Source organism: Papio anubis, chromosome 3, assembly GCF_008728515.1.
Source record: "Papio anubis isolate 15944 chromosome 3, Panubis1.0, whole genome shotgun sequence".
NCBI classification, from domain to species: domain Eukaryota; kingdom Metazoa; phylum Chordata; class Mammalia; order Primates; family Cercopithecidae; genus Papio; species Papio anubis.
The window spans coordinates 159,402,374-159,427,700 of record NC_044978.1 but is presented as its reverse complement, the minus strand read 5'-3'; positions in this window follow the sequence as shown (position 1 = coordinate 159,427,700).

The window sequence follows — 25,327 nt, the reverse complement described above, 5'->3', positions numbered from 1 at the left end:
TTAGCTTGTTACTATTTATTGGATGCTTACCATGTCCCAAGCACCGAGCTCTGTGCTTCATAGGCAACATCATATATCCTGAGAGCTCTTTCTAGGCGGTAGGCATGGGTACTCTGCTGCTTGTACACAGAATGAAGCTTGGAAAAGTTAAACGATACAACCAGGTCAATGAGTGGTGGGCCTGGGACTCACATCCTGAGGGGTTTGGCCCAAGTGACTCAGTGAGTAACTGGGAAGCTGAATATCTCATGAGGGGGTGAATTAGATTATATGTTTACCCAGCTTCTCTTTCTCTCTCTCTCCCCCCTTCCTTCCCTCCATCAGCCTCCCACCCCCATTTCTCTCTCCCCATCCATAAGAAAGGTTCTGGTCTAAAGCCACAATTAATTGATGATTCATGGTTGCTTCTTGTCCCCATGTCTTAGTTGTGTTGTTTTTCTTCCTGGAATCTACTGTCTCTATCTAGAAAGCACCAAATCATTTTTGACTGCCCATATTTCAAATGCCACCTCTATCACATCATCCCCCATGTCCTCCTTTGGGAGTGGATTGTTCACTCTTGTTGTGCTTCCATGAGGCGTTTTGTGTGTGTACACTGTTATAACACTTCAGCTGCGCTGTGGTTGCCAGACCGCTCCTCTTCTGATAGTTTTTTGCCTCTAGGTTAGAACAATTCTGCAATGTATATGTATTACATATACATGGAAAATATATAATATTTTACAGTCAACATGTACATTGAATGTTACATTTCTTTGCTCTGCTTCTCCTCCCTCAAAGTTATTTACATGTTTTCTAATAGATGACATATTCAAATTAGGAAATGTGGTCAGTGCTTACCTTTGAATCTTGCTTGCTGTATTGTGAACTCAGGAGTGCAGACATAGGTGAAATAATTTTTCACCTCTTTAGTCCCAGGCTCTGGACAATTTGTCTTGCATGTAACAACCTATTGAATAAATGAATAAATAAACAGAGGAATAAATGATGTACCAAAAATAACATGGTTAGAAGCGAAATTTATTTAACTTACAGCTTCACATGGTGTTCGCCATTTGCTTGGAAGTTTCCTTCTACAACTCTCTAACTTGCAATTTTTATTTCAGGGAGTCAGACGAGTCTTCACTAACTAAATGTTTGGCTTTTCACATACAGTGACCACTTCTTAACTATTAAACTCTGCAGGTCAGTCAGTTGAATCTTGATTTATTTATCAGTAAAAATGGGATAATAGTATTTATCTGTTTCAGAAATTTGGAAGGGTTTATAACCTATCAAGTACTATGCCCATTTAAGATATTTTTCTTAGGATTACTCTAATCTTCACATGTTCCAGAGCTAACCTAGGTTGCTAATTTTTCATTGACGCTCTCGTTCTGGTTGCTCACACGGCAGCTTCCTCTTCTTCCTCCATCCTAGCAAATTTTTAAAAATTTATTTATTTTTTTTTAGGTATTTACCCCTCTCCACACAGCCGTATGTCTCAGCAGAAGCTGATTACAATCCTACAAGGGTAGCAAGGAGATTTTCATTTGTCTTGTGAGTAACGTGATAGGAATAGTCATGGGATCCAATTTTGGTCAATGAGATGTGAGGGAAAAGATTCTGAGAACTCCTTGGAAAAGTTTCTTTGCTGGCAAAAGAGAGGTGCAAATTCTTGCTCTAAGAATTATGTTTGCTCAGGTTCCGGGAGAAAACTATAGTCAGGGGATTACAAGCCTCATTAATAGTAATAAAGAGCATGCATTCTTCAAAGATAAATGAACAACACACACATAAATAAAATAGAGAGAGTGCCATGGGGAGTGATTGCCTCTCCTCTTCCTGTGGGCATTATTATCTGGATGTGACACTTGCTTTAGTCATCATGCTATCATTCAGAGGTCATATTGGTTCTGAGAACTCTGTAGAGCCAAGGGAAGCAACTTGGATGTCTGATAACCTTTTGAGTCACCAAATCATTCAACCCAGAGACCTACCTGCCCTGGACTACCAGTTATGTCAGAAAATATGGCATCTTATTATTTGAGCTAGACTGAGTTAACATTTCTGTTGCCTGCAACCATCAACCTTCATTCTCACTTTTATATACCCCAATTGCTACCATCTTCCCCAATAAACAATTTACCTCTTATGTCTCTTCACAGTTTTTCTGCAATGCCAATTTTCTCCCCTAGGAAAGAATCTCTTTACTTTGTAGTGTCATTAAGTTTTCTGCATATGTCTCTCCTATTTGTCTTAGCTTAGTTCTATTGCTTAGGCAGCTCTGGGTTCTTCTAGGCATCTGTGTTTTAGTGATTCCTCAACTCAGTAGGAGTCTTGGCAACAATGAGGCATAATCTATGGCAGGACACATATGGCTGTATAGTGCCCAACACACTGTTACGTTTTGGCTCCATGTTACCTTGGTGAATATGTTCATTCCTTCATTAACTTATTAATTTACAAATATATAGTGAGAGCACCTTCAGCAGAAGATACTAGGTCAGTTTGTGGGGATACAACAAGGAACAAATGGAAAGATCATTTTGGAGTTTAGAGAGATTTTTTTCTGGCCAACCTAGGAAGAGAATGAGTTCTGAGAGAGTTTAAGAGAAGGGGAAGCATTTCATTTGCTTTTGACTAAAGAGTGAATGCTGCCTTATCAAAAGAAAAAAAAAAGCAAGAGTCTTCTCATTATCCATACAATTAAAAATAATGGCTTAAGTGAACACTCATCATTTTCTGGCCAAATGCTAAGCTCATTTCCTCTTTCCCAAATCTCCTGGAGAGAAGAACACCTCTCCAGTGTCAATGCTACCTTAAAATGCAGGAATTGATGACCAAGAGGAAGCAGGCACTGGTGTCTGTTATGACTTGGATAAAGGAGGTAGGAATACTGGTAAAGAGTTAGAGACTGGAATAGAGCCATCATAGTCTTCCAAAGGTCAATGCTTTGGAGGAAGCCATTCGTTCTCTCTGTGTATTAGATCTTGAGGAGCATGGGATTGGATGTTGTCTAAGCTCCCTCTGAACTCCTGCCATTTGAAATTTTATCATTATGATTAATAAAGTTCAGAATCAATCAGAAAACAATGAACAAATTAAAAAAAATCACCCTAGGCTAACATAAGGAAATGATTTAGTTGATGGTTAGAGACATTGAAAGAGAAATAGGAACTCTGGAACTTTATAAACTTTAAGAAGTTATTTTAGGTGCAAAAGTCCGGAATTTTTTGCAATGGTGGCTAAGGCTCATACAGATTCTCAAATCACCTCTTCTTTCTAGTAGTGACAGCTCACAGATCAGTGCTTATTGGTCATTTTCTCTCTGCTGAGGAGTTTTCTCACCAGGCTTATGGGAGAGAAATGGCTACAACCAGTCCTTCACTTATGGGCCCATGGATCCTGTTGCTTGCTCTACGCTTAGTTCTTTGGGCATTTCAGGTTTCAAGCCTCTTGAGTGTGGCTACTAAGAGGCTGCTTGAGTGCCATCTCCCCATGTTCTGCACATCAAGTCATGAACACATATCCATGGACAGCATGTCCACATAATGAATCATTCCAAACTGGGACACTCTGGAGCGTGCATGAGGACACTATTAATAGTTATACTGGGGAACAAGTGCAAACTGGGACTTTCTTGAGCAAACTAGACCTTATGTACACCTATCCATTGAGTACTAGCTATTTAGAAGTGAAGAGATTATATATCATAGAGACATAGGTACCTAACCAGGTCACCACTCCTAGTAAGGCACCATTGTCCCTACTTGTCAACATAGCCATCTACACTCCACCTTCCACACTCTACAAATTCCTTCAAATGTCTGATTTGCTTGCTTTGTTCGAAACAACCAATGATGGATGGCTAATTGCCTCATAAGAAGTCCCTTCAATTTGTCAATTTGCTAAAAATTAGGTACATAAATGAATCATCCATATTTTATCACCCTATTTTATAAAAATTCATTCTAATCTTTGACATTTTCACTTTCTCCACGATTAATTCTACCATTCAAAGAAAACAAACAAATGAGAAACCCTTTAAAATTAGTGAACTAATTGTGCTGCTCATGCTACTCTGTGAAAAGGCTGTTGATAAAAAAACCATGACCTGATCTCAAACATTAAATGGTTTAGAAGTGAGACCTTCATAATCTGATTGAAGGGATCACATTGAGAATTGTTTTTATCTTAGTTTATATGCTTTCGGATGTGTCCTATCTCCCCAGCACAGAGCTTTACTCTTGGAGAATATTAAGCATGGATTTCTAGTTAATTAGTTAATACTACGGATAGCTTCAATTTTACATTTTCAACTTATTGTTTCTGGCAATGAAGGGTATTATAAATGAACTTCTGTTGTACAGTAAATAATCTGACTATAGAGATAACCAAAAAATGTGCTTCAGTAATTACCTCTATGCATACAAAGCTGTCTTTACCATGGAGGAAGAGGAAATTTCAGGACATTTCAAGACATGCAAGTTAGAGGAAAGGGCCATGATTATTTGGCTTGAAGGGCTTAATCTGCATATTCTGCTTGATCTAAAAATTTTAAGTGCCTTTTATACCCATAAGCTCTCTTCTTTCTAAAGAGGCTATCCCTCCCTGGTGGTAAGTTAGTTATTCATAGAAATATTGCATATAGTAATTATAGTAAAAATAGCATTCTACATTTGCATAGCAGATTATAATTTATAAAGTAGTTTTGCATACTCATCATCTCATATGACCCTCTCTACAACCATTGAAGATAGTGTTTTTGGTAGAGAATGTTATTAATTCACACAACTTGATTTTCTTTTCCTTCTGGGCAAACACAAGCTGTTTCCCAGGTTTCCTTGAAATTAGATGTGCCCATGTCCTGGCCAATGGAATGGGCAGAAGTGATAAATGCTATGCTATTTTTTGTTGTTTTTTTTTTTTTTTTTTTTTTTGAGACGGAGTCTCACTGTCACCCAGGCTGGAGTGCAGTGGCACGATCTTGGTTCACTGTAATCTCCGCCTCCAGAGTTCCAGTGATTCTCCTGTCTCAGCCTCCTGAATTGCTGGGATTACAGGCACACACTGCCATGCCCAGTTAATTTTTTGTATTTTAGTAGAGATTGGATTTCACCATGTTGCCCTGGCTGGTCTCGAACTCCCGAGCTCAGGAATCCACCGCCTTAGCCTCCCAAAGTGCTAGGATTACAGGCGTGAGCCATTGCGCCTGGCCATGCTATGCTATTTTTAAACTTAGCCCATTACAAACTCCTGCTGTTCGTCATGCTCTGATCTTCTGCCATCAGCCAGTTGGTTGCAAAGAATCCATAAGATGACTTCAATAACCCAAGGGGGGTCTAAAAACTACTGCCAGTTGGTAAAATCTGGCATGCCACCTGTTTTTGTATATACAGATTTGTTGAAGCTAGCCACACTGATTTGTTTACTATTGCCAATGGCTGCCTTTGCACCACAACAGCATAATTGAGTAGTTGTGACATATGGCCTATAAAGCCTAAAATATTTGCTATCTGGCCCTTAACAAACAGTGAAGGGGCTGACCAATACACAAGATTAAAAGAGCCTGGATCCCTGAGTCACTTCAGTCCTCCACACAGTGACTCAGGGATCCAGGCTCTTTCAATCTTGTGGATTTGAATCCTACTAGAAATATAATCGTAATTGTTATTGGACTCTGACCATTTGGGACCTACAATCTTTATCTTATTTGGAGGAATTTAGAATTGACACTGTGAGGAGATTTTGGGGGTGAGGAGTCATCGAAGGCAAGGGACATATTGAAGTAGAGCAAGCTAAGCATCCATACTTAACTGTTACATCAAGAAGTGACTTTCCATTGTGTTTAACCACCGAGGTTTGGATGTGTTTGTGTCAGTCACTCTCCTACCTTTATTGACATAATATTCTTATATTCAATTTATAGATGAGGTAATGAAGATCAGATAAATTGTTACTTATTTAAGCTTACTTCATACTAGTTAAGAAACTAGTAGTTGTAGACAATGTAGAAGCTTAATGAACCCAGGTATTTCAATTCTAATGCCAGTGTGCTTTTCAACACATCCAAGATGTCAATACTGAACTTATTATATCAAGAATATTTAAAACTATAAACTAAGCACAGTACTTAAATACTTAAAGTTTAGTCAAGAGCAATACGCCTCTCAAAGTATCCAATAGGATACAGAAAATCATATTGGAAAAAGGAATATTGTGACATCCTCTTTTTTTTTTTGTATACTGATAAAATTGGGGCTTGTTGAAGTCAGTTGATTTTCAAAATAGTGGTACAGATTATGATAATCAAGTGATAAAAGGTGTTATAGAGGATTAAATGAGGTCTTCAAATTATTGCTAGTGTCTGTCTCTTGGGCCGAGTCAACAGAAAGAAAAAAAAATATGAAAAAAAGAAATCTGTGAGGCAGTTACTACTGTTGTTACCAAGAGAAGTTTTTTGGTATAAGAATAAGGCTGTCAGGAAAATCACTGAGGCTTCAACTGCCTGATGTCTGAGTTTCATCATCTTTGAGGAGGGATCTCTGGGATATTTGGTTTAGTGAACATCATGATGATTTGCAGATGTGTTGAGGCATTGTTAATGGGTACCTTCTGTTGGGTAGAATCCTACTAAAAATATAATCCTGATTGTTATTGGGCTCTGTCCATTTGGAACCTATAAACTTCCTCTTGTTTGAAGGAACTGAGAATTGATAGTGTGAGGAGATTTTTGGGGTGAGGAGTTATTGAGGGCAAGGGGCATATTGAAGCGTGGAGACTTGGACTGTCAGGATGCTGTGCAGAATGGGCAATAAAAATCAGAGACCAAATTATGCAGTAATTCCCAGAATACTAGAGGAGATGGGGCAGGAATGTATCCGCCAATTCCGCATGAAGCACTCGATGGCTTTCTCATTATACCATATCAGCATAATATGAATAAATCCTGGGACTCTCCCTAGCCCAGTCTCACTGCAGAGTCATAGTCAAAGGACTATAGTCTAACATCCTGGAATAATTAGAATGTTATAGTTTTATTTGAATTTATTGAATAATATCAAAGGAGTGCCATTTTATTCCTTTCATTCTCCTAGCTGCTTGCCACAGTGTCTACTCATTTGTCCTAGTTTTTATTTTCCTTTTTGTCTTTTAGTTTTCTGTGAAATGTTTCTCTACCTCCATTTCTGTGGACTCCACTTTTCTTTCCCCATCCTATTTTTCTTTGATTACTCTCCAGAATGCTTCCTTTGTGGGCTTTATGGGTGTGTGTGATGGCAGGGAGGGGAGTCGTGAGGGTTAGGAAAAAGGAAGGGGCTGCATATACTTATACATTAATTATTTTTGTCCCTACTGATTTAGAAAGGCAAAAACTAAGAGAAAATATTTGGGGATAAAGTAAAAGTAGATTATAATCCCTGTTGTAAACCAACTACCTTTTGACTGAATAGTAAGCAGAAATCATTAGCTTTATTAGATCAGGGACCAATAAACCTTGAACATCTTCACTTTGAGATACGTGGCCTTTGCAGGGTCCATCGAAGGTTACATTAGGGTTGCCTGAGAACAGATGTTAAACAGCCTGTGCTTTTTATTTCTATAAGCTAATAAGATATTATAAGGTGCATTCTAAAACATCTCTCACCCATCACTTATTCCTGACCATCCCATCATCTTCCTCTTTTCACTCTGGCATGGAGACCTAATCTAGCCAAATGAGCTAACTGAGAAGTAACATTGATTAGAGCCAGACATTAAACAAAGTGACTATGAACAAATGGTGCTGCAGCTGCCTTGCCAGTACCTACTGTCACAAAATACTTGTGGGATAAATGAAAATTAATACAACCTGGAGGTGATATTCAGGAGTCTTGGCCTTGACAATCACAAAAGTATACACGAGGAAGTTGCATCCTTGGAGGTAATCCAGTTTAATTAATTGGACCTTGCACTAGTGAAGAGATCATGAAAAACTCCGTCTAAATGAAATGGTACATAACCATAACAAAAGCTTCTTCTTTTTACCAGCCTGAAAGTAGCTTTGAATTTGGGAGTGTATTCTGTTGGATCACACATAAGCTTTTTTATAGGTCGAAAATGGTTGAGTATCAGGAATTTCATGTGGTGTCAGCCTAATGTGTACTTTGCCTTTGATTGAAACAGTTTGTAAGACATTTAGTAGTCATATTTAAATGCTACATTTGAAATTCCACACGGGTGGGGGAAGCACACTGGTTGAGGCTAGAGCATAGTATGGATTCAAAATCCTGTTGATGCATTTTTTTATTGTGTTATTTTGGAGAAGACCTTCTACTTATCTTTGCCTCAGTTTTCTTATCTGTAAAATGGGAATTAAATGTTTTTTGGCTTTGGGGGAAGGATGATTGCAATAACCGGTGAGAAAAATGCCGACCTGGCACAAGTGGGCATGTAGACCTTTCCAGAAAAGTGCTTATTTAAGTTAACAGAGACTACTGCAATTGAGTCACATATAGTTATTAGAAAGAAGTGGGCATCTCCATAATCAAGCAATACCATATCATTAAATAACATTTAGGAGAGACTCTTATCTGCTGCGCATTGTGTGAGGGGCTAAGGATGGAGGCACACAGTCCTTGCAAAGTGTCAATCACTCTGGGTTTTTTTTCTTTAGCTTCAAAGAGCACTTGCTGGAATTCTTACATGTCGATGATTAATATCTAGGTACCAGGTAGCCAGAAAACACATTTTAAAAATATCAACAAATTCTGCATGATTTGGTTTTAGAAAGAAGCATTGATTTCAGTGGGGAAAATTTTGTCTCTCAAGGTTATGTTTGTGAGATATTAGGCTACAACATATGGGCCCAAGGTCACGAGTTTTACTCATTTAGGCGTTCCCCAGGTGCAGTATCATGTGTGACCTTGCTCAGCTATCCAAACGAAAATGAAAGATTACCCAAAATCAGATTTGTGTAAGAAATTACTTTGCGAGTCATACCTGATTTCTCAGTGTTTGCTTTTCTCTTTCAGCTGAACCATTTCTTTCTCTCGGTTTGAAATCCCCTAGATGGCGCTAGAGAATACTATATTTAAGTGGTTTATATAATACCCTTCAGTAAATGAGGGCAAGTAATTTTTATTTTTCTGCAAATAAACATTAATAAGAAGTTGAACAGGATGGAATGCAGTGTGTGAGGTTAGCATTTATTCATTCTTTATTTAAAAGATATAGTAAATGCTCCTTGAAAGTGAATGTAGGTAATTTAAATGTGGGTGCCTCACAATCGGTCTTAGACATTTTAATTAGAATAAAATCCATTTGGTGCAGGCAAAAAGACACAGCAGATATCTTGAGGCTGATTGTTGGCTCAAATGACATTTAAATCAGAGCCTTAGAACACAGTATCAAGGTCTCATAAGAGGGAGTGGGTTTAAATGGGACCCAGAGCTCACATGGCCCAGGAAATGAGCAGGTAAGATGAGTGAAGAGGCCTGGTTGTAGCATTATGGGATGTGATGGTATATGGGGCTACTGGGCCTATGCACCAGTGAGAAACAGGGTAGGTCTGGTGTGGCCCACAGGCTTTGAAGTGGCAAGGTTTGTAGGTCTAATCCAGATAGTGTTTCAATCAGAAACTTAAGGCTAAGATAATGTGCCTTACCAAAGATCAGAGAGCAAGTTTGTGATAAAGTTAGGGTTTAAATTCCATTTTCCTGACTTCACTCTCTCCTCTTTGCCATTGGACCATAATACGCCAAAGATGTCTCCAGCAATGTCTCTAGCACCTCACACTCCCGTAATCTCTTCATTGTTCTTTCCTTATCCTCCTTTCAGAGGTTCAATGTTCTTGTAACCTCATGCTAGCTTGTGTGCTCTAAGTTGCTAGTGGGTTGAGCACTCCCAACTTAGGATGCTTCAATAGTAAGGCAGTTTTATTCCGTTCTAACAGGAACCTCAAGGTAGGGCAGCTCCGGGGTTTGCTAATTCAGCAGATTAATGATACTATCAGGGGGCCAGTGTTGTTCCATTTTTGTACTCTGCATCTTTTCATTCTCAGTTCTTGTTTCCATGGGTGAAAAATAGCTTTTGCAGCACTAGACATCACACGCAGACTTGACCACATCCGTCCGTGTTAGAGAGACCATTTCTTCCTTGCCCTTCTTTTATGGTGTGGGAAAATTTTTCCCAGAAACCCCCAGCAGAACTACTCTCATGTCTCATTGACCAGAACTGAGGAATATTGCCCACTCTACTAGTGAACAGCAAGGACAACAGACTGCCCCGTGGGGAGGTGCCTCTCCACCAGCAGAGGTGTTTGGAAATGTGCAGGGATGTTCTTGGTTTACAAAGTGACTAAATGGATGTCTGGAGTATTTCGGATGAGGATATAGGAATAAGGAGTGTCCTCCAATGTTCAGGCCGTCCTTTACGATATAAAATAGTTTTGTCCAAATGTCAATATGACACCTGTTGAAAAACCCTGGAGGTCAATCAGGACTTCCTACTGGGGAGGGGATGGATCGCTGAGCCATTCAGGACTGGGCAACAGTGCAAAAGGAGGTATGACATCTCAGGGCACAATCAACAGTCCCTTTCCCCTTGTTCCTGTTTGGGTCTTGTGTTACCACTTCCTGGAATCCTGCAAAAGTAGTGTAAATGCCCAAAGAAAGCCAGCCTCCCAGGTCTTTTTGTAATAGACCGCAATAAGATAAAAGAGAATATAATAATTACAAACATGCTACTTGGATAACATGAATTAAGAAAGAGTTGTGACTCCTTTTCAACAGGCAAAGAGTGCCCACTGGGGTAAGGATGGGAGGACGGAGATAAGTGGGAAGACAGATGGGCTTGTTTGTGGGTTTGCATTTTTATGGGGGTTGGAGAGTTGGGAAGCCACTGGAGCTAGAAATAGGCACTGCATTTCTTCCCAGTTCCCTAAGTGACATGGGAGAGAATTAACAAAGGTGAGGCAGCAGTATCATTTTATGGAAATAACTCAGTCTTTAAAGTCATAGCAACCTTGGTCACGAAATTCAGGCTTCTGGTAGACTATATGATCTTGGGACTGTTACTAAAGTTCTCTGAGCCACAATTATGTCCTCGTTGAAATGTGGTTGGTAAACAAAAAAACAAAAAAAACAAAACAAAACAAAAATCTACCTGGTAAGTAATTGCCTTAATTACACGGGAGAGCAGCAGGTGAGTCCCTCGTCAGTGCTCAGTAAATGCCAGTTCCCATCACCTTCTCCTGCAGATGACGTTGTTATTTATTTCTCACCCTTTCTCCCTACATAGGATTGCAAGGTGTTACAAATAAAAATACAGAATTCTCAGTGAAATTTGAAATTGAGATAAATAACAAATACTTTGTTGATACAAGTATTTGTCACGTAATTTGTTAGTATAAGTCTATCCCAAGTTGCGTGGAACATACTTATACCAACAAAGTATTCATTTTTTTTTTTTTTTTTTTTTGTGACGCGGTCTCGCTTTGCTCCCCGGGTTGAGTGCAGTGGCCTGATCTCGGCTCACTGCAAGCTCCGCCTCCCGGGTTCACGCCATTCTCCCGCCTCAGCCTCCCAAGTAGCTGAGACTACAGGCGCCCACCACCACACCCAGCTAGTTTTTTGTATTTTCAGTAGAGACGGGGTTTCACCATGTTAGCCAGGATAGTCTCGATCTCCTAACCTCGTGATCCACCCGCCTCGGCCTCCCAAAGTGCTGGGATTACAGGCTTGAGCCACCGCGCCCGGCCCAAAGTATTCATTTTTTAAAATCTGAACTTCACATTTAACTAGGTGTCCTTCATTTTGTCTTCCAATCCTATACCCACATGTTCTCTCTTCTTTAGGTTATCTGCAGCCACAGAATGAATAAGTCTAGCCTAAATTAAATACCAGTCTTTTATGCACATGTTTTGACATTTGCAGGCACTAGACACACCCACAGGCTGCACCTTCAGCTTCTTTTTATGAATAAGCACCCTCCACGCCCAGGAAGAGACGACCTTGCCTTGGCTGAGACACGATGAGCAGGTCTCAAAACCCATCTTCGTCTTACAAACTTTGGGGTTGATCTTGCTCCAGAGTGTTTTCTTTCACAGTTGGCTGTTCCGTGTCTGCATAGATCTGCAGTAAATACTGTACTGCACTGCTGAAAAGGGAGGAAAAACATTACCATCTGCATCTACAGCTTGCAAATTACAGCTTGCAATCACCTGCTATTAAATAAAGACACTTTAACAATATTTTGGGTTTTAAATTAGCAATTTACATCACAAGACTCTGAAAATACTAGTCTTTTAATACTGCAATTTTCTTTCTTTTTAACCAGGCACCAACATGTATTGAATTTTTTAAAAGAAGCTATACAAAGTAATGTTTATTTAAACAATAGCCACCAATGGTATGAAACACACAGATGGAAATCCAATAGTTCCTTTCTCACTGGGAGGCATCATTGGGGGACCTTGATGAGGCTGCAACTCTCTAATTTACATCATGGGTGAATCTAGGCATTGACCTTTTTTTTAAAAAAAAAAGAATAACCGCTTGGTCACATCAGGCTGTGTGTCATCTGAGAAAGTGGTCTCAGGCCAGGAATCAGAGGCAAAGTCTTTGTTTGAAGGAGACTTGAAGCAAAAAGGCTGAAAGAGAGAGAATTCAAGCAGGAGGATTTCCCTTTGTCACTTGACATCAGGGCTGAATTGGAGGGGACTGGCATTTGTACAAAACACAGCGGATGCAAAACGAGATGGGATTTGGAAGCCTACAAAGAGAGAAAGATTAAGCAGCTTTGTGCCTCACGGACACTATGTTTATAGACAGAGGGTTATATCTGTATCCAAATATAGCGGTTTGTCTTCAAGTTCTTCTTATTGGACCTTTATTCTGTCTTTCTCTTGACATCTGAGTGAGCGAATGGGAAAACACCAGGAGCTGGCACACATTGCAAAGAGCTAAGTATAAGCTTTGCAGTGTGAATCACTGGGTTGTACATTCCCTCACACAAACAAAAAGCATTCTGGAGCATTGTAACTCTGAGCAGGCAGGCTGCTTTCCTGTGCGCCCCTGGCTCTCCCATGCCTTCAGCTGCCCTTGATGAACAGCTGGTTTTTACATCTCCTCCAGACCCAGGGCTGTTTGCACTACTAGTTTTTTTTTAATCCTAAACAAGTGGACACTTTCTTTTTTTTTGCTGTTCATGCCTTGCCATTTTTGTTTTTTTTGCAACCCAAGACAGTGGCTTAAATCTTAAACGCTTTCCTTCTCTTGGTGTACTGAATTTTGATTCCTGCACATGACATGTGCTTAGTCAGTGTTAGATATTAACATTATTGCCAGTAGTAGTAGGAAAAGTTTAATGCTGTACCACGCCAAATTCTAATTTGAAAGGTGAAGTATCTTTGAGAAAAACACAGCTCATCCCATGAACATACAGTGGGTGATTGGTTTCAGGTCATCCCATGAACACGCTCATCCCATGGACAACTCATCCCATGAACGCTCAGCAGGTGATTGGTCTGGAAATTTGGGTAGTTTTAGATCCTTCCCAAGTTCCATTAATTGTGCTCTTCAGCTCCACAGGTTCAGTCCTGAGTCAAACCAAACCTACCTGTGGCAGAGTTGGTTTGTGACCATTAGTGATTTACTTGGACAAGCAGCCCATTGAATGGCTCTTAGACTTTTCCAGTCTTCTAAGGTTATGGTCACCTCTAATGCCATTTGTCACCCTATCTTATTATCTCTGCTAAGGTCTAATGTTAGTCCCTCTGTTAAGGATTAAATTGGTTTCAATCTAATCTTCTAAATAGAATTTAGATGATTTGGGGCCCAGCTCAACTATTTCTTGGTCAGAGGGCTTTGTTGAGTTTCTTTTATTAGGTGCTATTTATAGTACCATTTGCTGATAGAATCAGGGAATAATGGATAGATTTTTATTTCATGTTGATTACATACACATTCTTTTTAAAGGCTTTTAAAAACTAAATGTACAACTTATCACCAATGCATAACACTGGCGTCATTCTCATTTCCTTGAATGGAACCTGCAAAGAATGAAATGTTTCCTTCAGAAGTACACACAGGCTTAGGTGACAGAAAAGTCCTTGAATGGCTATTGTTAGAATTTCTGGATTCATGGCCTGTCTTATGTCTTTTAATGAATATTGTAAATGTGGTTAGAAAACATTTCAATACAATCATTATCTGAAATAAAAAATATCAGCATTTTTTGATTTTATACTTTGAGTTTGTCCTTAGTGGTGCATGCTATTTTATTTTTAATTTTTGTTTTTGAGACAGAGTCTCATTCACTTTGTTGCCCAGGCTGGAGTGCAATGGCAACATCTCGGCTCACTGCAACCTCTGCCTCCTGGATTCAAGCAATTCTTGTGGCTCAGCCTCCTGAGTAGCTGCGATTACAGGCATCTGCCACTACACCCTGCTACTTTCTTGTATTGTTAGTAGAGATGAGGGTTTTACCATATTGGCCAGGCTGGCCTCGAATTCCTGACCTCGGGTGATCCACCTGCCTCGGCCTCCCAAAGTGCTGGGATTACAGGCATGAACCACTGTGCCCAGTTGCATGCATTTAAACAATATGTGTTGGTCACAGATCCTGAGATATGAAAGAAAGAATACAATTGATCCTCACATTTTCCCAGCTATCTGAACAGAGGTTGCAGTAAAGATGAAGTAAGATAGTTGTGAAAGTCCTTTGCAAACTACGGATTGCTATTTTTTATTTAAGGGATTAGAATTACATAGTGAAAGTCTTTCCCAGCATTGATGTCAGGGCCTGAGACTAACCCCTAATTCTGGGCATCTTAGCCTATAATTTGTGCGTATGTGCACATGTGCGTGTAAAAATCAGGTTTCTTTTAAATGCTCTCATTGAATTTCCCTCCTAAATAATGTTTTCTAAAGTGTCTGATACATTTTCTTTTCAATTATGAGACTGCTAATTTCCATTTCCATGAGATAGTCTTGAACCATTTTGAGAAAGAGGGAGAGAAACAGAGAGAGAGAGCAATCTAGTGAGAAAGCAATTTGCTAACCTTTATTAAGACTTCAAAAACATTTGTATGTACACTTTCTTAATACTCATTAGCTCGCTGCTCCTGACATTTTACAAATCCTTGGATACTTGTTATCATCCTTCACATCCCTTTTTATGATCTCTCAGCTGGAGAGGGATGGTTTACCTGTTTAAACTACCTTTGAGCCTTTAGCTAATTAAGTAAACATAATTTGATGTAATGGGTTTTGCCATTGAGTTTACATTTTAAAGCATCTCTCACAATGTATCCATCCACTCAGGTTTTACATAATGAGTTTGGCATTACAGGGCTGTAGCTGAGAAAAGCACATTTAAGAGCCATGGTGAAAGGGAAGACGCAAAACATTGCATACCCAATCCTTAGTTTTACTAATGTGGTAAACCTCTTTAGCCCATCTATCTCTTTGAAGAATTGCTAGCAGGGAGCCAAACTGATTGGTTTCCCTTTCACCTTTTAAAAATCTCATGCATCTGCTTTTGGGACTGGTAATAATCACAGAACAATAAAATTTCAACTTGGAAGGCATTTTAAATGTCATAAAAATCCAATCATTTATCTCATGCTTGGATCCCTTGTACAATTCCACCCCCGCACCCCCACTGCCCCCCGCTGCCCCCTGCCGCCCCGCTGGTGGTTGGCTAGTCTTCCCTTGAATTCCTTCAGCCATGGGGCACTCACTACCTCTTAAGAGAGTTCATTCCATTTTCATACAGTACTAGTGGTCAGAAAATTATTTGTTAATCTGAGAAGAAATTCTTCTATTGACTTGTTCAGTTTTCAGTAGATAGACAACAACATGTGCAATTTTTCTTTCTTGTTTTTGGATATATTTGAAGAAAACAGTCCTGTCCTCTGCCTGTTTCTTTCTTCATGCCAAATATTTGTGATGATGCAAGTTGTTATGTGATGTGATTTTGAGTCTAGCCATTCTGTGTGCCTCAGCTCTGAACATGTAGTTGGCTGAGAAGAATATGAATGACCATATTAGCCATTTCATATGTTCTAGGTGTATTAGAAGCATCATCTTTAATATCCGCAGTAATCTGAGTTAAGTAATGTCACCCTCATTTTCTAGATAAGGAAACCAGGGTAAAGGCAAGTTGGGGGTCTTCGTTAAGTTTGCATATCTAGTAGTTGGTAGAGCCAAATCTCAACTGATGTCTTTTCTGATTCCAAAGTGCATGTTCTTAACCCTACATCATAATTTCCTTCATGAGATATAATAACAAGCTTCTCACACACCCCACAAACTAATCTGAGTGCTCTAGGTCTGGTGTGAGCAATTCAGAGTGGAGAAATGTTGTCACTTATCTTGTCCTAGAAGTGATGCCAAACCGCCAAACTGATAAGGATATGGCCAGTCAGAGAAAGAAGGAGGGGAAACAAAGGAGAGAGCTGATTAACAGCATGGCCCAGGAGTCACAGAATAATTAAAAATGGTGTGTTAGGCAGGTGGGGAGGCAAGGGCTACATATGTCATGGCTGAGGTGGAAAGTTGGCAGGTAAAAAACACAGAGGCATGGATGCTGTTGCATAAACCCCAAGTGTAGGGTCTGATCAGAAATCTAGCTCTGAAAAACTCACTCTCTGGCAGCATTTTCAGAGCCTGCTGTGGCGCAGTGTATGCCTGCCCATTGCCTTTTTTTTTTTTTTTTTTTTTTTTTTTTTGAGACAGAGTCTCGCTCTGTTGCCTAGGTTGGAGTGCAGTGGCGTGATCTCAGCTCACTGCAACCTCCACCTCCTGGATTCAAGCAATTCTCCTGTCTCAGCCTTCTGAGTAGCTGGGATTACAGGCACCTGCTACTACGCCCAGCTAATTTTTGTATTTTTAGTAGAGACGACAGGGTTTCACCATATTGGTCAGGCTGGCCTTTGGGATGAAGACAATGAAGTCTGGGGGTGCCACCATCAGCACTCAATGTTGCCGGCCTGTCAGTATGCTGGTCTCCTTGCCATTAGGCTTTTATTTCAATTGACTTTGGGGAGATGGTGTGGCTTTAAAGAAACAGTCATTCAAACTATGCATATTCTGGGTGTACCTGTATCTCTGTTTGGAAGGATATAATTTTCCTGGGAAAATACAGACCTGAAAGTGGAAAAGAAAAATCTTAATATTCATAAATGTCCTTAGCAAACCAATGAAATTAATTAGAGATGAAAGAGAAAAGGAAAGTCCTAGTGTTTTTTGTTTATTTCTTAGTAGACTTAGTGGACTGCCAAGTTAGAGGATCTTATTGCCAAAGAAACTTAAAGGACTATTGAGTTAAATCCTGTTTGTACGGGAAACAGGTGCAGAGAGGAGAAACTTCTTGCCCAGAACATTACATCCGGGCAGGGACTGAGAAGAGTGTTTGATCTAGGCTTTCCAATGACAAGACCAGGACTTATATTCCCTCACATTTAATATTTCTTTGATGAAGCAAGCATTAACTTTTCCATTGAAATGCACTGACACAATGAACAGAGTTACAAGATACACTGGAAGCTTGCTGTGTAACATGATGCAAATTCAGTGACTGATCCATCCTTCTTGGGGATGTTAGCTGAAATTTCCAGGGGGCACCTGTTACAACATCATTTCAACTAGCATTGTGATTTCCTGTAAGATAAGTATGTGTTGCTTTAAATCACTGAGTTTGTGGTTATTTGTCACAGAGATAAAAGAAAAAAAGGAAAGTCCTCATGGTTTTTTCTTCTTAGACATAAGTGCACTGCCAAGTTAGAGGATATTGTTGCCAAATAAACTTAGGAACGTAAGACTTTTTTCTTGAGACAAGGTCTTGCTGTGTTACCCAGACTGGAGTGCAGTAGTGCAATCATGGCTCACTGAAGCCTTGAACTCTTAGGTCCAAGCCATCCTCCTGCCTCAACCTCCTAAGTAGCTGATACTCCAGGCACGTGTCACCACACCTGGCTAACATTTTCTATTTTTGTATAGACAGGAGTCATGCTATGTTGCCCAGGCTGGTCTTGGACTCCTAGGCTCAAGTGACCCTCCTGGCTCGGCTTCTCAAAGTGTTGGGATTACGGATGTGAGCCACTGTGCCTGTCTATCATAAGATTGTTGATGGTGATCCTGGTTTCAGTCAATGTTTCTCAAAGTGTGGTTGGTAAAACACTGGAACCAGAATCACGGAGTGGGGAAGATACATTCATTAAAAATGCAGATTCTTAGGCTTCCCCACAGACAACCAACATTAGGTTTTCGGGGAGTGGAGCCTTCAAACTGATACCTGATGAACACCCCAGACAAAGCTTATGGATGTAAAAGTTGTGAAAACACTTGTTTTAGTCCATTAGTGCATTTGTTTCTTATGCTTGCTGCAACAAATCACCACAGACGTCATGACTCAAAGCAACACCTAATCATTATCTTATAGTTGTGGAGGTCAGAAGTCTGACGTGAGTTTCACTGGACTAAAATCAAGGCGTCACCAGGGCTGCATTCCTTCTGGGGGCTATAGGGAAGATCTGTTTCCTTGCTTTTCTAGCTCCTAGAAGCTGCCTATAGTCCTTGGTTCAGGGCCCCTTTGAGCGCCTAACCTCTGGTTCTGCCACTACATCTCCTTCATGGACTCTGACTTCCCTGCCTCCCTCTCTCCCTTATAAGGATCTTTGCGATTAAATTATTCAGGATAACTCCCACCTCTCAAAATTCTTTACTTAATTACATCAGCAAAGTCCCTTTTGCCAAGTAAGGTGATATATTTACAGGTTCTGGGGATTAGGACATGGACATCTTTGGGGAGATTAAACTGCTGTATTAGTCCATTTTCATGCTACTGATAAAGACATACCCAAGACTGGGTAAATTATAAAGAAAAAATGGTTTAATGGACTCACAGTTCCACGTGGCTGGGGAGGCCTCACAATCATGGTAGAAGGTGAAAGGCATGTCATACATGGCGGCAGGCAAGAGAGAATGAGAACCAAGCAAAAGGAGTTTCTCCTTATAAAATCATCAGATCTTTTGATACTTATTCACTACCACAAGAACAGTATATGGGAAACCACCTCCATGATTCACTTCTCTCTCACCGTGTCCCTCCCACAACACATAGGGGATTATGGAAGCTATAATTCAAGATGAGATTTTAGAGGGGGTACAACCAAACTGTATCAACTGCCTACCACATTTGGTGTTAAGACATTTCAAAGAAACAGAAAGGGGCAGAGAAGGAAATATTAGGTACCAGTAGTGTCTCCATCCCTCTCCAAAAGTCCTCCCAATAAGCCTGGGGACTCTGAGGAGCACAGCTTAAAAAAAACAACAAAAAAAAAAACAAATAAGCAAACAAACAAACAATAAAACAATCCTAGTGTCCATGCTTACTTGAGTTCATGTGGCAGATTCTGACCATAAGTCTTCAGTTAGCATATTTTACATGACTTTCTAACAGTTTGCTTTGCAACTATGATTCACCCTTCCCATATCTTAATTTCTAAGAAACCCCTATTAAACTTACTGCAGAAAACAAAGTGGGACCTTGCTTTATTAGTGACAAAATTGCTAATTTAACTGATGGTAAGAGAAAATACCTGTCAGGAAGGATAAGGGACTTTTAAACATTTTTGAATGCCTTGGTATTATTTTCCAACATTTTCATTAGAAAGAAAAGAAACAGGAAATTAGTGACATTGAAAAGGGATCCTTTTATTCTGTATATCTGTCCCTCGTCTCTTACGTGGTTCTGTCCCTTGTCTCTTATGCGGTGAGGCCCATAGTGAGTTCCTCCTTCCACCCCCACTTTTTCTTGGACTAAACTTGGCATTGACTGTGAAAACTTAATTCCTTTTGGTAATATTTTTCCTTTGAGAGACTTTTGGGCTCTGACAAAGTTGTAGGTGTTTCTGAATTAATCTAAGAAAAATGGTTCTGGGTTATGTAGTTCAACCAATATATAACAGCAGTAAGTTGTCTTAGGAGAAGTTAACCACAGTCAAATAATTAATTTTTTTTTTCTCAGAAGACATCTTTGTTTGTCACTGTATTAGGAGACACTTGGCCATCTGCCCTATGACAATGCTTACTTCACTGGGAAAGAGATGATTTTTTGGAGGAAAATGATGTAGTCCATAGCAGCGTTCCTAGATCAGTACAAGTGTTTCCTGCAAGCCCCTGGACACTTCATCACAAAAGATGGTTTATGTAATTATGACAAGGGACAAAGGAGAAGAATGAACAGGTTATTAAAGCTCCTATCTTTAATCTTTTGTTCTTTGCTTAGACACATTAGTCATGCTTGCTTTCCTACAATATTTCTATTAGAAAACAGAAGAAGTCAGCATTCAGGGGCCCCAAGATATAAGAAAAGTTGTAATTGGATCCAATTGCTGTCCATAACTCAGACATCTCCTCCCAGTTATATCATGTCTACAAAATTTGACTGTGGATGATTTTTCTCTGTTCTTTTTCCTCCTAAGATGGGTGGGGTGTGGGCAGGTTCATTTTGCTCAGAATTTTGAAATAAAAAAGAGAACTTACTAAGAGAGGTCTCAAAAATGAATGAGGCTTATATTGATCATTATTAGTATTATCTATGTGTGAAAGCTTCTTTAATTGATGTTTGTTTCGAGGAGTTGTGAATAAAGAGAGGAAGGCGAGCAAGAGGAGGCAGATGAAGCCTCCCAGCCATGGTGGAAGGATGACTCCAGGGAAAAAGAGAGGGAGGCACAATGGTCAAGAAAAGGCAGAGGACGTCTCCCAGCCATGATGCAGGCATGACTCCAGGGAGAAAGCGAGGGAGGCATGATGGTCCAAGAAGAGAAGAAGCCTCAGATTGCTGCTCTGAGAGTACAAGTCAGGCTGATGGCAATTCCCAGAGCAGAGTACCTATTGGAGGAGCCCATGTTGGGCAGGAAGGGTCAAGCTCCAGTGTCCCCGCTGTGCTCAGTCACCAGTAGGGAGTAGCCCCAGGAGAACATGGTCTAGGTGCGAACGCTGCCCTACATCCACAGGTAGGGTGGCTGGAGGCTGTCGGCTACCCATGCCCCTTTGTAGTGGGTTCACCTGAAGGGAGCTCTGAGGGGTGCACCTTCATGGACACCGTAGGAAATTTTCATGTTTTACATTTTAAAAGAACCAGTTAATTAACTGGAACATGGCAAAGGAAAAGACATCTAGCTGGATCTCTGGCCAGAAATTCTGGAAACAATTATATCTATTTTCTATTTGTTCCTTCCTCCTCTCTCATCCCTTCCCCATCCCTCCCCTTCCCTTTTCTCACTGCCTTCCTCCCTCCCCCACCTTCTCTCTCTTTCTTATATTTCAGCAGTTAACTATTACAAGGAGGGGACCAAACACCATGCATGAAATATGTTAATAGAAGAGAATGCATCTTCTTATCAATCTAAAAAAATCTATTTCCTACCCTTCATTTTGTCAGTGTCCAAGGAAATTCTTATTATTACAAAGGAGTTTACCAGACATTCATTAAATTAAACTATTTGGAAATCAATTTGCTGAAGAAATAAAAATGAGTATTTAGGAGGATTCCTGTTCGAACTTTCCTATTTTAAAATGTCTTCCTCTTTTACATTCACATAGCCTCTAAATTTGCTAGAAAAGAGATGTCAACATCACTATTTAAAAACATAACACATAAAGGCAATAAAACTTAACTTCTTGGTGACCTCCTTCCACTCCAAAACAAAAAGTTTCTTTACATTTTTATTCTGATATCTGTAGTTTTAGTGCCTAGAAACATTTGGAGAATATAAACTACTATACAAATGCTTGTTGAAATAATAAATAGATGAACAAATAAATAATAAAATAATGAATGAATACATGAATAATAGAATAACTATCTGACAGTATGTTTTGAGTGTGGCTGAAAGAAAGTGACAAAATAGAAATAATTAATTTAGAATTTTTTTTAAAGTCACGACTTCCGTTGAAGGAAATCATGAATTGATTCCAGGAGGTATTTTGTCTGATTTCATAATTTACAAATCTCATCCTTATATACTGAGGAAGAGCCAAAAAATATCACTCTGTTTTCTGCTTCTGTAATAAAGTGCTACAGATTGGGTAATTTATAAAGAAAATAGATTTATTTGGCTTATGATTCTGGAGGCTGAAAAGTCCAAGGTCATGGGCTGTGTCTCGTGAAAGTCTTCTTGCTGCTTCATAACATTGTGGAAGGCCTCACATAATGAGAGACGGTGAGCATGCACAAGACAGAGAGAGAATGGGGGGCCAAACTTGTCTTTTTATCAGGAGCCCATTCCTATGATAATGGCATTGATCCATTCATGAGGGCAGAGCTGTTATGACCTAATCATCCTGTAAAGATCCCATCTCCTAATACCATCACAATGGCAATTAAACTTCAACATGAGTTTTGGAAGGAACATTCAAATCAGAACCTCCGAATCAGAAGCCAAGCATCGAAGTCTGGCTCTGCCACTACCCAGACTTATCCCCGAACAATTCACCTTGCTTTCTTAGTCTCTGTTTTCTCATCTTCTCACTGACAGAGTCAGATAAAGTGGTTTCTGAGTCCCTTACCAGTCTGGAAACTCCACGAGGTGAAATCATTGCATTTTATTGGGGTGGGTTGTTGGGGAGCCCTGGAAACTTTAGCTGGGGCCTAATATACAGAAGCAGGCTTGGAATAACATGGACAAAGAAAACAATTAAAGACCTACTTGGGGAAATCTTTCAAAAAGCTGCCTAGAGAATCTCAAATAACACCCAAGTATTCCCAGGGATGCTTGGGGCAAGACAATGCTCTGCTATTTCGGAAAAGAAAATACGTACTGTTCAGTGAACTTGAATACAGTCAAGGACATACATCATAATTGTTTGCCAAACCAGCCTTGTCAGGATAAGGTACTTTCTGGGAACAATTACTTTCTGGAACAAAGCTCCATGAGGTGTGTAGGAGCATGCAGTATTTTGAATATTATCTCTATGCTAATGTTAGGTGGTTTTTCTGTTACAAGTTTTGAAAGAATAAGTTTACATAGTATGAATATTATGCATGGTGATGGGAGTCTTTGAACGTTATGCGGCAAATTGTGTTTTGGGTATTATGGTGAATTCACCAATTTATTACCAATCTCACTTATTCACTAGTATAGTGAGGAAAAGAATATTTCTGACATGCTGTGTTCCCGCCATTGATTAGTTGCTGGGACTACAAAGATCAATAAGTTATGTTCCCATAAGTATATTTGTGAAGCATGTTCCCACAGATATATTTGAGATATACTACTTGGGATATAATATTCCAGTTCCCTCAAGTGAAGAAAGTAGGTCTAAAGCAGCTACATTTAAATAAAAATGTAAATAGTCACTCAAAATTTTGTATGTATTCATGAAAAGTGGAGTGATCAACCAGAAGTTTTGGGCACTTTGGTTACCACATTAACTGCTGTTGAAATCCCAAGAAATAAAGAAAGTCACTACTTGTTTTTAGACTTGCGGATAGTGCTTTGTGTGCTTTGAAATATAACAAGTTTTACTTACTAAGGCACAAGTTTACAAAACATGAAGTCATTAAGTCAGAAGTGAGATAGAGACTATGTTACATGCTGTTAACTTGTTCTGTAGACAGTTCCTCTCTTGACTTAAATGAGGTAGGGTCCAATCATCTCTAGTAAATGATGAACTTAAGGTTATAGGACACCAGTCCAAAGGACCCAGGATCCAGGGATTGAAGGCCAGTAATACTTTCACCTTCTGGTTTAATTATTTAAAGATTCTGATCGCAGATTTGAAGATTGGCTTTGGCAAAGCTGCCAGTCCTGTGTTACTTGACTTTTTGCAGTTGTCAATTTGGATCATTCCTTTCCTAGAGTTTTTTTCTCCCTTGGACCTATGGCTTCTCTTTATTCTTCTTTATCTCTTTGATATGTTTCAATTTCCCTGAAAGATTCTTCTTTTGTCTCCCACTTCCCACCTAGACACCTTTCTTGCCTTCAAATCTGTATTAGTTTTCTGTTGTTGACAAATTACCACAAACACAGTGGTTGAAACAGCATAAATTCATTTTTATGGTTCTCTAGAACAATAGAGTATGAGAACAGGGCTGTGTTCCTTTCTGAAGGTTCTAGAAGAGGATCTGTTTTTACACACTTGGTTTTTGACAAAATTTAATTCCTTCTGATTGTAGAACTGAGATCCTTGCTTCCTAGCTGGGCATAAGCTGAAGGCCATTCCTGGCTTCTCGAGGCCAACTATATTCTGTGGCTCACGGGCCCTTTCCTCACATCCCTTGCACACAATTCAAATGTCTCCTTCTTCTTCCATCTCATTTCTATTTGAACATACCTGGGAAACTGGGAAAGTGTATGTGATTATATTGGACCCATCTGGAAAATCCAGTTTACTCTCCTCATTTTTTAAGCTCCAACACCTTATTCAAAGTCTCTTTTGCCAGGAAAGTGACATACTTACAGGTTTAGGACATTAGAGCATAGAAATATTTGGGGGAACTGTTATTCTGCCCTTCACAGAGTCCAAATTCTAAGTTGCTATCAGATTCTGGAGACTATAGCTCCTTCCTGCTTTCATGTCAGATGTCTACTGAGTATGTCAAAGTCTATAGCTTCTAGCAAAAAACTGCAGGCATCACCTGGATGTGTTTGCTTTGTTACATCTCCCCAAATCACTCTGAGTCTAATCAAGTCCTTCTTCTGCTCAGTGGCTTCTGTTGCCCACAGGATAAAGTATAAACTCTTTATCAATGCCTAAAGAGGCTCTGATTTGTCTTTTCCCTATTCTTTCTTTTTTATTATTTTAAGTTTTATTCTGACACATAAAAAACAAAATATAACAAATGTTGGCAAGGATGTGGAGAGAGGGGAACACTGATTCACTGTTGGTGGGGGATATTGTTTGTCCCCACCCAAATCTCATGTCAAATTGGAGAAGAGGCCTGGTGGGAGGTGACTGGATCATAGGGGAGAATTTCCTCCTTGCTGTTATTGTGATAGTCAGTGAGTTCTCATGACATCTGATGGTTTAAAAGTGTGTGACACTTCCCCCTTTGCTCTCTGTCTCTCATGCTCTGCCACGATAAGCTGTGCTTGCTTGCCCTTTGCCTTCCACCATGATTCTGAGTTTCCTGAGACCTCCCAGTCATGCTTCCTGTTAAGCCTGTGGATCTATGAGTCAATTAAACCTCTTTTCTTCATAAATGACCTAGTCTCAAGTAGCTCTTTATAGCAGTGTGAGAACAAAACAGTGGGAAAGTAAATTAGTATAGCCACTGTGAACAATATAGAGGTTCCTTAAAAAATTAAAAATAGAATTACCGTATGATCCAACAATCCCACTACTGGGTGTATATC